Below are 12231 nucleotides of genomic sequence, written 5' to 3' on the forward strand. Positions count from 1 at the left end.
GAGACATGATTGCTATGGCCCACCTGAGAAATATCTAATGTTTTATGGATCTTGGCATTCCCACTGTAAAGTATGACATTCTTAACCCTTGATGAAAAAACTTTGCGGTGCATTTTTGTTTATATGGTTTGTTTTGTCTCATTTTGTTAAATATTTCACAAATACATGCTTTTCCTCTTCAGTACAACTGCAAGTTACTGGAGGTCATTAAGATCCTCTGAACTTTCCACAATACAAAACATGCTACTAAGTAAATAACATGTTTAAAACAGACCATGGAATAAAGAGAAAACAAAATTTAGAGAAAACAAGATTTAGAAAAACAAACAAATCTATGAAGAATACAGAAAAATAATTAAACACAAAACGAAGCATAGGGAACTGGAAAATAAATAGCCAAAACTGCTTTAAAGTTTTTACATATAATGCTTAAAGCATTGGCAAGAATAGTAAACAGATAAGTGGTTTTAAACTTTGTTCCTTATACTCCTGGAGATGTCGTGGCTATAGAGACAAGGGAGGGTGTCAAACGAAAGGGAAGCCAAGTAAGTGGAGAGGCATCAGGCCTTTTTCCTTACTCCGGCCACCCAACAGACCCACCAGCTCCAAATGAATCTCTTTGATTAATACTGAAATTTAGTGTACGTTCCGTTTGGAAAATAATGGTTTCTGCTGCTGAAAACTAAAACTAGGCTTAAGACCACTAAAATAGAACATAATAAAAAGAAGAGAAAGTTTAGCTTCTATTTAAAACGTAGTTTTAAAGTCTACCGATGATATAGTCAGAGGGAATTCCAAAATGGGAAAAATCTGCTCTGAGCCTGTGAATGGCAGAGACTTGTCTTATTCATGTTTTCATCCTACCATGGGAAGTGTTCGACATAGGCTGTTGACTGAATGAATGAAAGGTTTGCTTGCAGATTATTATTCTTAGACTTTCCTAAAATTTGACATAAAGTCAAAATAAACTAATCTCGAAGTAGAATGCTGAGCTCTGCTCTCGTTAAAATAGATACAATAGATGAATGAGCCATTGTTGAGTCCTCTAACATTGTATGATCTCAGTCTGTAATCTTGGATTAGGCAAGTCGTTAGGGATAGAGAAAGATTTGAAACGATATCTTCACATGGAATTTCTTACTGTGATGATTAACTTTACGTGTCAACGTGACTGGACTACAAGGTGTGTAGATATTTGTCAACTGTTATTGTAGGTGTTTATGAGAGTCTTCTAGATGAGATTAACATTTGAATCGGTAGGCTGAGTAAAGATTTTCTTTCGTACTTTGTGTGGGCCTCACCCAATCAGTTGAAAACCTAAAGAGAACAAAAGGCTGGCTCTCATTCAAATAACAGAGAGGGAGAGAAAGAGAGAGAGAGCCCTGACTAATATACCAACTATATACAGGGATTCCAGAGCCCTGACTAATATACCAACTACATACAGGGATTCCACCACAAAGATTTCTCTCTGCTTGGTGCGAAAGAGCTTGGGAGGCATGTTGAGACAAAAACATCTAGAAGATAGTTTTTCATGGCCTTTTATCCTTCCCACCACATTTTTCAAATACTCTGTTGACTACTTCAAAAGAAAAATGACTATCGAGATGCTTACCTTGTTTAAGGGACATGCACAAGAAAGCACTCTAGTTCTGAGGTCAAAGCTCCACACGTGAACACCTATTTTATTAAAAATCTGAGCCCAGAATAATAAACTTTCAAAATCTTGGCATATAAATTCAAAAATTCTTGAAATTATGACAATTATTGTAATAAAGAATGCTTCAGAATTATAGTTAATTCATTTATAAGAAGTTTGTAAAACCAAATAGCCTGATAAAAATTTATATACCAAAGGATATGACCCAGTAAGAAAGACATGAAAATGTTATTTAAAATTGTTATTGTCTAAGTAAATAGAAATATTTCCTCCCAATAAGCTGTACATGCCAATTTATAGAATAAAAATAGCTATATAATTTAAATAACAGTGTAAATAACAGGTTCATGTTGCAATTCATGAGCCATTCTTTCACTGAAAAATGACTAGATATTCTGAGTTGGCATTCGCTCTGATTTTTAATAGACATTAAAAGAAGTAGATGTTGCACTGTAATACACTCAAGGTTTCAAGTTATATGCAAATACTAAGAATGGAGCACAGTAACTACAGGATATAGTTGTAATCACAGAATCTGTCTTCACCTGATAAACAGCCAAATTCTATAGTTTAATTTTAGGTAAAACATTAGAAAAAACAATGAAGAGTAATAAGCAGATCTTATTCTATTCTAAGAATCTATGTGCTGTTCTTGATAAAAGCAATTTGGTGTTTATTTACTTCTAACTAATGTCTTATTTATCCTTTAAAGTTTGTTTTAGGTTATCAAACATGGATGACACTTTTAAAAAAAATATTGTAAAGCTCAGTGTTCCACTAAAATGGTGTCATATTATGTGAAGTTTCTCCGAAATCTGCATAGATTAATTACATGCCCTTTCTTTCATTCTGGGTAGCCATGAAGGTGAACTAGCCACACCTGAAAGGCTGGTAAAGCAAGAAAGTGTGCTAGCATTCTCATTCCTATTTCAATATTCCTGTCCACGTTTTTAGAAATTGCAAACATTTCTGGGCATTTTCCTTTCTAATTCCCATCCCTGGATCTGAAGTGAGGATGTTACCCGGTTAAGTTTCGTAAGAGGATGGAATTCAGGAACGACAGAAAATGCTTGGCAGTAAGGCTCTGTGGTGGATACCATAAGACTTCGCAGGTAATGGAGGTTACTGTCATGTCAAATGTATCTCTTTTTTGATTTTCAAAACAATCCTCAGAGATAATTGTTCCAGAGCTGAATTAAACAAAATTGAAAATTCATTCGTACCAGGCACATTTCAAGTGTTCAGTCACTCCACAGCTATCATATTAGACAGTGCTATTTGGAACATTTCCATCATCATAGAAAGTTCTATTGAACAAGTATTGTTCTGGACAAACAAGAATAATATAACTGAAAAGTAAAGTGACTTGTTCATTGCTACATTGCTAGTAAGTGGCAGAATCAAGATGTATAACCAGGTCTTGTGATTGTAAATCTTGTTCTCTTTTTTTGTTTTAATTCCTGGCAAGTACAGTTCTTCAATGATAGTATCTCTGAACAGGAGGACAAGGCTGGAATCTCATCTGAGGGACACATCTGAATGTAACTTCCACCCAGGTCAACAGAGAACTGGTTCAAATATTTGACTCAAATGTGTACTTACCAGATGGCCTTGGCTGTCATATTTGCTGGAATGTCATATAACGAAACAAAATTCATATTTATTTTCTATTCATTTAACAAACATCTATGCAGTGCTTCTTATCCTTATTTATGCCAGGCACTATAGTCGGATCTTTACAAATATTCACTCATTCAGTATGTACAACAACCCATTGAAGTAGGTACTATTTATTATTATCATCCTCATTTTACAAATGAGGAAAATGAGACTCAGAGAAGATAGGTAATTTACCCACGTTCACCCAGACAGTAAGGAATGGAGTTGGGATTAAGCTCAAGAAGTTTGTCTTCAGTGTCATGCTTTAAATTACTATGCAAGGCAGACCCTCCATTATAAACGTAACACCATTTTACTCCCACCAGAAATCACAGCACAGAATATATATCTTGATGCTACCAACTTAGAGGAAAAAAAACAAAACAAAACACATATCTTTTGCCTGTTAGGGTAAACTAGGAAGGTAGATGTCAGCCTTCTCCTTCTCCACATTAAATTTCAATGGGCAGGAAGAACGTTTGTACATTACTACAACTCTCCTTTTTAAAATGATAGATGCCACTGCTGGTTACCCTAGGTCGGTGCTGCCCAGCAGATCTCTCTTTGATGACAGAAATGTTCTATAGCTGTGCTATTGAATACAAGGGCTACTAGCTGTATGTAGCTATCGAGCACTTAAAATGTGACTAAGGTGAATGAGGAACTAAATTTTTAATTTCGCTTAATTTTAACAAATTGTAACAAGTCTAAATAGCCACATAACTACCATACTGGATAGCACAGACCTAGATGGTTCCACTAAGAGCCAAAGAGGATTCCTTTTTTCTTCTAAACCTTGTGCTCACCCACGATTTCCTACATCAATGAATTATACTCACTCACTCAGTTACGCAGGTCAGAATGCTTGAGTCATCCTGAACACCTTGCTTCCAGATGTCATCTACCTCCGAGTCCTGTTGATTTTAGCTCCTTAAAAAATCTCAAACGCATGTACGTTTATCCATCCCCCCGCCCCCTCCCACCGCCCTGGTCTAAGCCACTGTCGTCATTTGTCTAGGAAACCATAGCGTTTCCTACATTCTTTTATCCCTCCACACTTGCCTCCCTTTTTCTAAATGTAACCACGCCATTCTCTGCTCACAATTCCAATTATTTTTATGGAAAAAATTATATTACTGAGAGCTTATTATATGCCAGGTAATATGCTAGAGTCCAGGAAGAGTACAAAAAATATTTTTTGACAGGTTCCTCCTTTTCTGAGGTCCACAGGCCCTAACTAATCTGAAGCCTATCATTCCCCAATCTCCATCCCAGCTCCAAATACCAGCTTTGTGGGAGAAGACAGGCCCAGTCTGCTTGTCTGTCTGCCTGCTGGGAATTTGTGCGACTGTACAGTGATCATACGAATGAAGGGTGCTGGTTAGTAAGCAAATGCAGATTAAAATAACTTTTAGACCATTTTTTTTTTGTCTGAAACACTATCAACATTCAGTTAAGATGAAGAACAATAACAGTTTTGGTATGTTGAGTGTCTACTATGCACATGATTCTTTACATAAATGGTGAGAGCGATTTCCACTTAGGAAAGGCCTGTATATGTATGCACGAGGGGTTTTGCAACAGTAGCTGACAATAACCACGTGTGTTTAGTTTTTAATCCCTACTTTACTGAAGATTAAAATTGTTAGGTAAATTGTGTTGTGTCACATAGCTATTAAGTGGGGTTGGGGGAGTCAGGCTTCAAATCCAGAGCTACACTTACACACACAGACAGACAAAACCCTATACTCCTGTCAGAGTCTTCTGATTGTTCATTTAATTACTACAGTAGCCCTGTAGGACAATTGATAATGCTATTAACTAAAAAGTAAAAAAAAAAAAAAATCTGGAAATTATGAGATTATATAATTTAAAAAATTATCACTATATATCAAATGGAGGATATAGGGTCTAAACACAATTCAATTATAATTCCAACCCTGTGCTTTTATCATTACAACATATTCTCCCTTACTCAATTCATTTTAAATAAAGAATCTCAGCACAATAGACAAAAATGTGCTTCTGAATGAGTTTTGCTTTATTTGTTCCTGTGGGGATATTATAATACTCAAATAGCAAATCAAACACATATTTCTATCACCAGCTTGGTGATACTAAGCACTCTACAGGACCTCTCATTAAATGATACCAAGAATCCATAATGATGAACTTAATGGCACATGGCATCTGCCCTCCGTACTAGGAGCTGGTAGGGCAAATGCATTTTCCATGATAAATAACATGCCACACAGTATTCCAACTGTGCACCAATACTGCATGAAGAAAAATGAATAGAAGAAATAACACTAATCAGGTGTGAATCAACAGTGGAGTCCCAATGTGATATTTTTTATGCATTCTTTTTGGATCTATAAGACTTAAAATTTTTCTCAGGGAGAGCAGGCAAGAGAGACAAAGAGAAAAATACAAGGAGAAACAAAGTAGAAGAAACACAACACTATTAAAACATCTATGAGATTCATCAGTTGGAGCTTTATTTGATATACAGGAGATCTAAATAGAATAGATGATTTCCTATTACTTTTCCCACTATTCAATGTTTCTTTAAGGTCAGTAAAGATTTTCATTGAGCCTTTATTTTATCCAAGTATCCAATGCTGATACATATCTCAAAAGGCATGTGTTTCAGCCATGCCAGAATAAACAAGACATAGAATGAGGCTGGAGAAGAAGATAGACACAAGATTCTGCTTGCCTTGCAGCTCATGTAAAGGGAAAATCTTGTCTGGTGATAAATAAATGTTAAAAAACCATAAATTATAATTCAGAATATCAAACCCTGTTAAATGAATAGGCTGGGTCACTACGTTGTAAAATCCTATTGTATTTCTTTTTTGTTTGGTGAGGATGTTTTGGAAATAGAATTTACTTAACTATATTCTACTTCTAGTTTATACTTCTTAACATATACTTTTATCATTTTTAAAAAGGTACTCTTAGTGTTATCGGTTTGAAATAAAATTAACAAATTTTTAGTGATAGTCACAAAATGCTTTAAGGTCAAAAATTAAATATTTCAAACTGGATATAGTGATTAGAAAACCAAGATAACAGTATATGATACTATTTAAGTAAACATGTAGAACATATCTTGGAAAAACATATATCCCTGGGCAGCAACTAAGCTTTAAATCTGGGATTTTAAAATATCTTACTGTCATTTTCATAGATGAGAATACACTGTTCAAGAAATAGATTGATATATAGTCATATAGACACATTTATCATGGTTCTATAACATAGCTCTAAATATATAGAATACAAAATATTTGAAATACATAATGTTCAACAATAAGTTTGTCTTCATTAATTTATTTTATCACCACGAATTTTGTACATTCGCAAACACCATTATCTAAGATGAAGCATGTATATTCTCTCAAAGAAGTGGTAATAAAACTTTTATTTAAAGTTTATATGTCTCAAACTCTACATTTTCTCTACTAAAGTATTTTGGTTCAGATTTTTAATATTTTATTTATAGGATTATTTCTCTGCATGATACATACAAATATTTATATTTTATATAAAAACTAAGAAAGTTTTCAAGTTGTCGGAAAATATTCTTATCCTTTCTTCTAATCTCCCAACACTATGCCACAAAGTTTCTCTTTTCCCCATATCTGGGATCATTGGAGAAAAATATGTATAGGAAAGAAATGAAGAAGGAAAAATAAGAGAAAAACACATGATATAAATCAAACTAATGTTTTCCTGGGGAGTTTTATGGACCATGAGGTTCATTTTCTTTGAAACAGTTCATTTCTTTAAAATTCTTTGTGCCATTATAGGTTTTCAAATATTGTTTTATAGTGTAGAAATATATACATTTTTAATAAAGTTAAACACTATACAGCCACCAGAACCTGCCATCTGGACAGACATATACATGTGTGCACCATGATTTAATATTATATTTGTAGTTGTCATGGGGCTTCAACTCTAACATATTTCAGTGTAGACCGAGCACAGCAAAACTTCGAAGTAGTACAAAATCTGAAGAAAATACTCAACAACAAGATATGTGGCAACACTAAAATGAACCATAAAAATTTTATAGGTGGCAGTTTGGCACGACCTACATAACTTGTCTGCACTCAACCCAAGTTGAAGGACTGTGAAACTTGAAGCATTATCAATGCAGGTAAACACACAGACACACGCGCGCGCCCCTATGAATTTAGGATTTCTGAGCTGTTTTCAACATGCTATTCTCCCTTTACTACCATTATAATAACTCCATAATGTTATATACTAGTTGTCACTGTCCCCATCCTTTGAGATGTTAGATCAAAGAATTGGTCTGCCTTTCCATGCCAAATCTCCTATGTATCTTGACTGTGTAGTAATTCAGTAAACTTTACAAAAGCAAGGTGTTATACTGAGTACTTTAAAAAGAGAATCTTCCCTTGCCTTCCCAATACATAATTCTAGTATAATTCTCAAGTGGTTAACTATCAAGGCTGTCTCCAGAAAGCTCTACTGGAAATCTACCTTTTTACATTTTCAATCAGATCCTCTGCGTCTGCAACAAGAGCCATAGATTTTAAGCAAGTGAGGCCATAGCGGAAGTCATTAGTAGGCTGTTGCACTATCATAGGCCCAGGGATCGTGGCAGCTGGGATTAGAGAAGAAAACATGAAAACGTGAAACATAAATAAGTTTGAGAGAAAGTATGGAGTCGGGAGGGAGGTTGAGGGGTGTCAAATACATTCTGGGATCTGAATAAGACTAGAGTTTAAAGAAGCCGAGAAAAGATCTTCAGAGTAAAGCTCTGTCCAGGCTGGAGATTCTGCCCAACCAAGAAATATGCTTTGAGTCCTTCTGCAGGACATGTCCTATTCTTACATTTTTAATGTATTATGTCATATCATGCTAATTTTATATTACAGTATAATTTATTTTTATATTATATTAGAAATACAATTTTTAAATTATTTTCTCAGTTGAATGGCATCTATCTTTAAGTAGATTTTTCAAGAAAGTTTTGCAGGTGACATATTCTGAGCTCCTGCATATTTAAGTATGTCATTTTCATTGCCTTCATTCTTAAAAAATTCATAACCTGATCCTATATTGTAAAGTGGGGTCATAGCCTTTTCCTTTCAAAAATCAGTAGATGTTCTTCCACAGGCTTTTGCAGGGAAGTGTAAGGTTAGCTTGGTTTTAACATGTAAAAGAAAAAAAAAAACTGCATAAGTTTTCACTATTTCTTTTTCCCAAGCTTTGGCACTAATTGCTCTTCCTCGAGAACACAAAATCATTGGGTAGTTTCCAGCTTCATGCTCTGCACATCTAACATCTTATTTCTCACCATTTTAAACTTTTTTTCACCTTTGTTCAGCATTTGAGAAGATAATCATGTTTGTTTTCCACACTAATATTATTTCTCAGTGTTAAATTTGTCCTTTTCTGCTTGCTCTGTGGATTTACTTAGGCTGTCCTTATTTACCATTTCATTATTCCCTTTCTTCTTGGCATTTTCCCTAAAGAAAGGCTGAGGTCCCGTCCTTGGCTTTCTGATTCTGTTTCAAAACAACCACACCCTCCTATACTCTAGTGAGACGGTGAGTCGATGTTCCTACAGTTTTTTTTTTCTATTTCCCTTTTAAGTCTTCAGTATGATTTTTTTCTCTTTTCCTTCACAAAATTTTAAAAGATTTATTGTTAAGTTTTTTAAAACACATTTTAATGATGGAAGATTTACACAGAAAAGGAGTTGGAGAAACTCAAAGGTATTTGGAAGAGTGCCCCATGTTCAGAATCTATCGGGTTTTTACAGATTAGTTTTATAAGGCTGAAATGGGATTTTCTTCTCTGAACCATTCCCAAGTGTATAATGATGACAGTTCCTAGTTCGGTTCCTTGCAAGGGAACTTTATATTTGAAGGCACTGTTCCTTTGTCTCCATCAAAACCACCCCTTCAATGTGTTTGCATTTTTCCATTTTGCTGCGAACACATATGAACATAGAGATACAGAGACAGGCAAGAGAACAGGATGGGTAGATGACACTTTTTTTTGCATTAAAAATAATAAAACAGTCATAGAGGCGATGCCTATTAAAATTCAATGGTTTAATGGCCGCTTTCTCCTTATTTCCTACTGATTATCCCCCCTGGGATTTACTGTCTGTCAGTGAATGGATAGACAGAGAGATATGAACGGGAGTGGGAGTGGAGGTAGGGGTGGGAGAGAGCACAAGGGAGCCCTCAAAGGTAGCAGACATGCAGGTCAGCTGCTCAGCCTTTATGGGGCTTTTAAACGATAACAAAAGACTGACTGGGGTGGCAGTGGGGGTCTTTCACTTCACTTTCTTTCTCACTAGCTTGCTATACTTTTAGATGAAATAAGATTAGCGGTCCATCAACTAAAATTTTCAATCCCAAAATAAGAGTCTGATGATTAGTCATTAGGTTATATATAGTACAGAGTATAATGTAGCATTATGTTAATAGCTAATGTTTTTTTAAAAGGTCATCATTTTCCATTTTCTGTGTCTTTGTAGGTATTTTAGTGGGGAATTTAGGACTGTCTAAGTTAGATGCAGCTTTCAGGTGCCATTTTATAGGGTAAGGCTTAGCCCGAAGTTCTTAAATCTGCTTTATTTGGCAACTCCCGTTCTGAGATTCTCGGCTGGAATAAAGGCACAAGGTTCTACCTGACACCTCCAACTTGTGCTTTACTGTGAGTCCTTCCTTATTCTATAACTGCTGTGAAGAACAATTATATTTTCCAACTCTTCCGTGTGAAACCTGACCTTTATATGACTCTAGTAGGGATGGTTCTTAGTGTCCAGCAGTCTAGAATACAACCATGTTGAGGATAATAATTCTTCTATGACTTAGGAGATGCAAACTCCATGCTCCTCTGCTCTAACACATAAGCTTGCTTATTCTTCCAGGGAATTTGTTTTGCCCATCAGCTACTCCTGGTACTGGCTCTACGTAGGGACAGCATTGAACAATGTGCTTACATTAATTCATTCTTGCAGCTGGCTCTTACAAGTAATCTGCTTAGGTTTCTGTACATCTTACGGCTTCTCTTGGGCAGTGTCAATACCTGTTGTCTGATTTCTATGGCCTGATTCTCATCATCTGCTATTCTCAAATATCCACCTTCTTGTTCCTCTTTCAATCTTTATTTCCCTAGATGCAAGTCGTTTTCTTATAATCCAGTTTCCTGTCTGATTTTCCCTAAAATCCAAGTTCTATTTTCTTTTTCTTTTCTCCTCACTTGGGTATATACTATTTGTGCAGCCGTTCCTATCTTAACAAATACAGGCAGGCACCTCTGAACAACGGGGATACATCCTGAGCAATGTGTCACTGTGTGAACATCAGAGAGGCACTAGTACACACCTAGATGGTATAGCCTACTACACACCTAGGCTATATGGTCTACCCTATTGCCTCTAGGCTGCAAGCCTGCACAGCACGTATGAAACAACATGAGATTAAATCAAGCACTAGAGAAAATGATGCAATCAACAGATGCAATAAACACGAGAGGTATGAGGCTACCGCTGGCATAACACGGCGCCCGTTTTACAGCAAACATGTTTTTTCTAAGTAGAGTGCAGTCTAAAATAACAAAAAGTATAGTATAGTAAATACATAAACCAGTAACATAGTTGTTTATTACCATTACCACGTACTATGGACTGTACAGAATTGTATGCGCTATGCTTTTATACGACTGACAGCACAGAAGGTTTGTTTACATCGGCCTCTCCACAAACCTGTGAGTAATGCTTTGTATTGCCAGGATGTTCTGGCTGCTATGACATCACTGAGCGATAGGAATTTTTCAGCTCCATTATATCTTTATGGGACCACAGTTATATATGTGGTCCATCACTGACTGAAATATCGTTGTTATGAAGCTTATGATTGTGTTGTCAATATGGCCAGGTTTGACCTGCCCACTCCATGGTGTGCTCACTGGCTTAGGTCAATATGACATCCCTAAGGCATTAGAGTTTACTAAAGGAGGACAATAATATTAAGTAGTTTGGTGTACTAATGTGAGCCCACGGCAGAAATCCAAACTTTGGACATTTCTCACTCTGTTGTATACTTTAGCACTTCCAAAATGTTAACTATTAAAAAGAGGTGCTAATTTTCTGAGACTTAGGGCCTTAACAGTGTCTAGTATAATGTAGTATTCAGCATTTTTAAAGTTACTGTAAAAAGTTACATTTTTAAAGGAGGTGTATAAGGCAGAGAAACAAATCATCTCATTAGTCGTGGCTCAAAGAAATTCTCATCCACTACCAGCTCTCACGTCCTTCTGTGTTATTACAGCATTGGATTTAATTTTATTGTCTGACGATACTGTTCATTCACATAGCATACTTTATCGATCATTTCAGAGTTTTTAGACCAAGAAACGCCTGAAAGTTTTCTTTCAGACGAGTAATTGGAAGAGTGAAGCAGGAGTTTCTTACAAAAACAGTAACCAAAAACAGTAACCAAAAACAGACGAGGTAAAGACACAAGGATGGTTAGCAAGATCAAATCTCAGCTTATCAGCTAAATACAGAGCTTTTCAATAGAAATACAATGCAAGTCACAAAGAGGAGTCACATATGTAATTACATTTTTTCTAGTAATCTTTTAAAAAGAAAAAAGCAAGTGAAATTAATAATATTTTAAAATTTAATACCAACTATGAAATCAGTCTTTATGTTTGTGTGCTAAGAATTCAGATTCTGCTGTATAGTTTACACTCACAGAACATCTCAAATTGGATTAATTACATTTTAAGTGATTAACAGCCACTCAGGGCTAATGGCCACCATACAGACAGTGTGGGTCCAGAATTTGATGTTATCATTGTTCTTTAAGAAAAAATGGTTTATAGAAAAAAATAAGTAATGTGAGAAA

At 35.6% G+C, this 12231-nt stretch overlaps 1 protein-coding gene across 10 annotated transcripts in view; it reads right to left on the reverse strand.

Moving 5' to 3' along the window:
- Positions 1-12231, reverse strand: part of INPP4B (inositol polyphosphate-4-phosphatase type II B) — a 557518-nt gene that overhangs the window by 135210 nt on the left and 410077 nt on the right. The window lies entirely within an intron of this gene.

The sequence above is a fragment of the Pteropus medius genome, unplaced genomic scaffold (genome assembly GCF_902729225.1).
Source record: "Pteropus medius unplaced genomic scaffold, Ma_sr-lr_union100, whole genome shotgun sequence".
Classification (NCBI taxonomy): Eukaryota; Metazoa; Chordata; class Mammalia; order Chiroptera; family Pteropodidae; genus Pteropus; species Pteropus medius.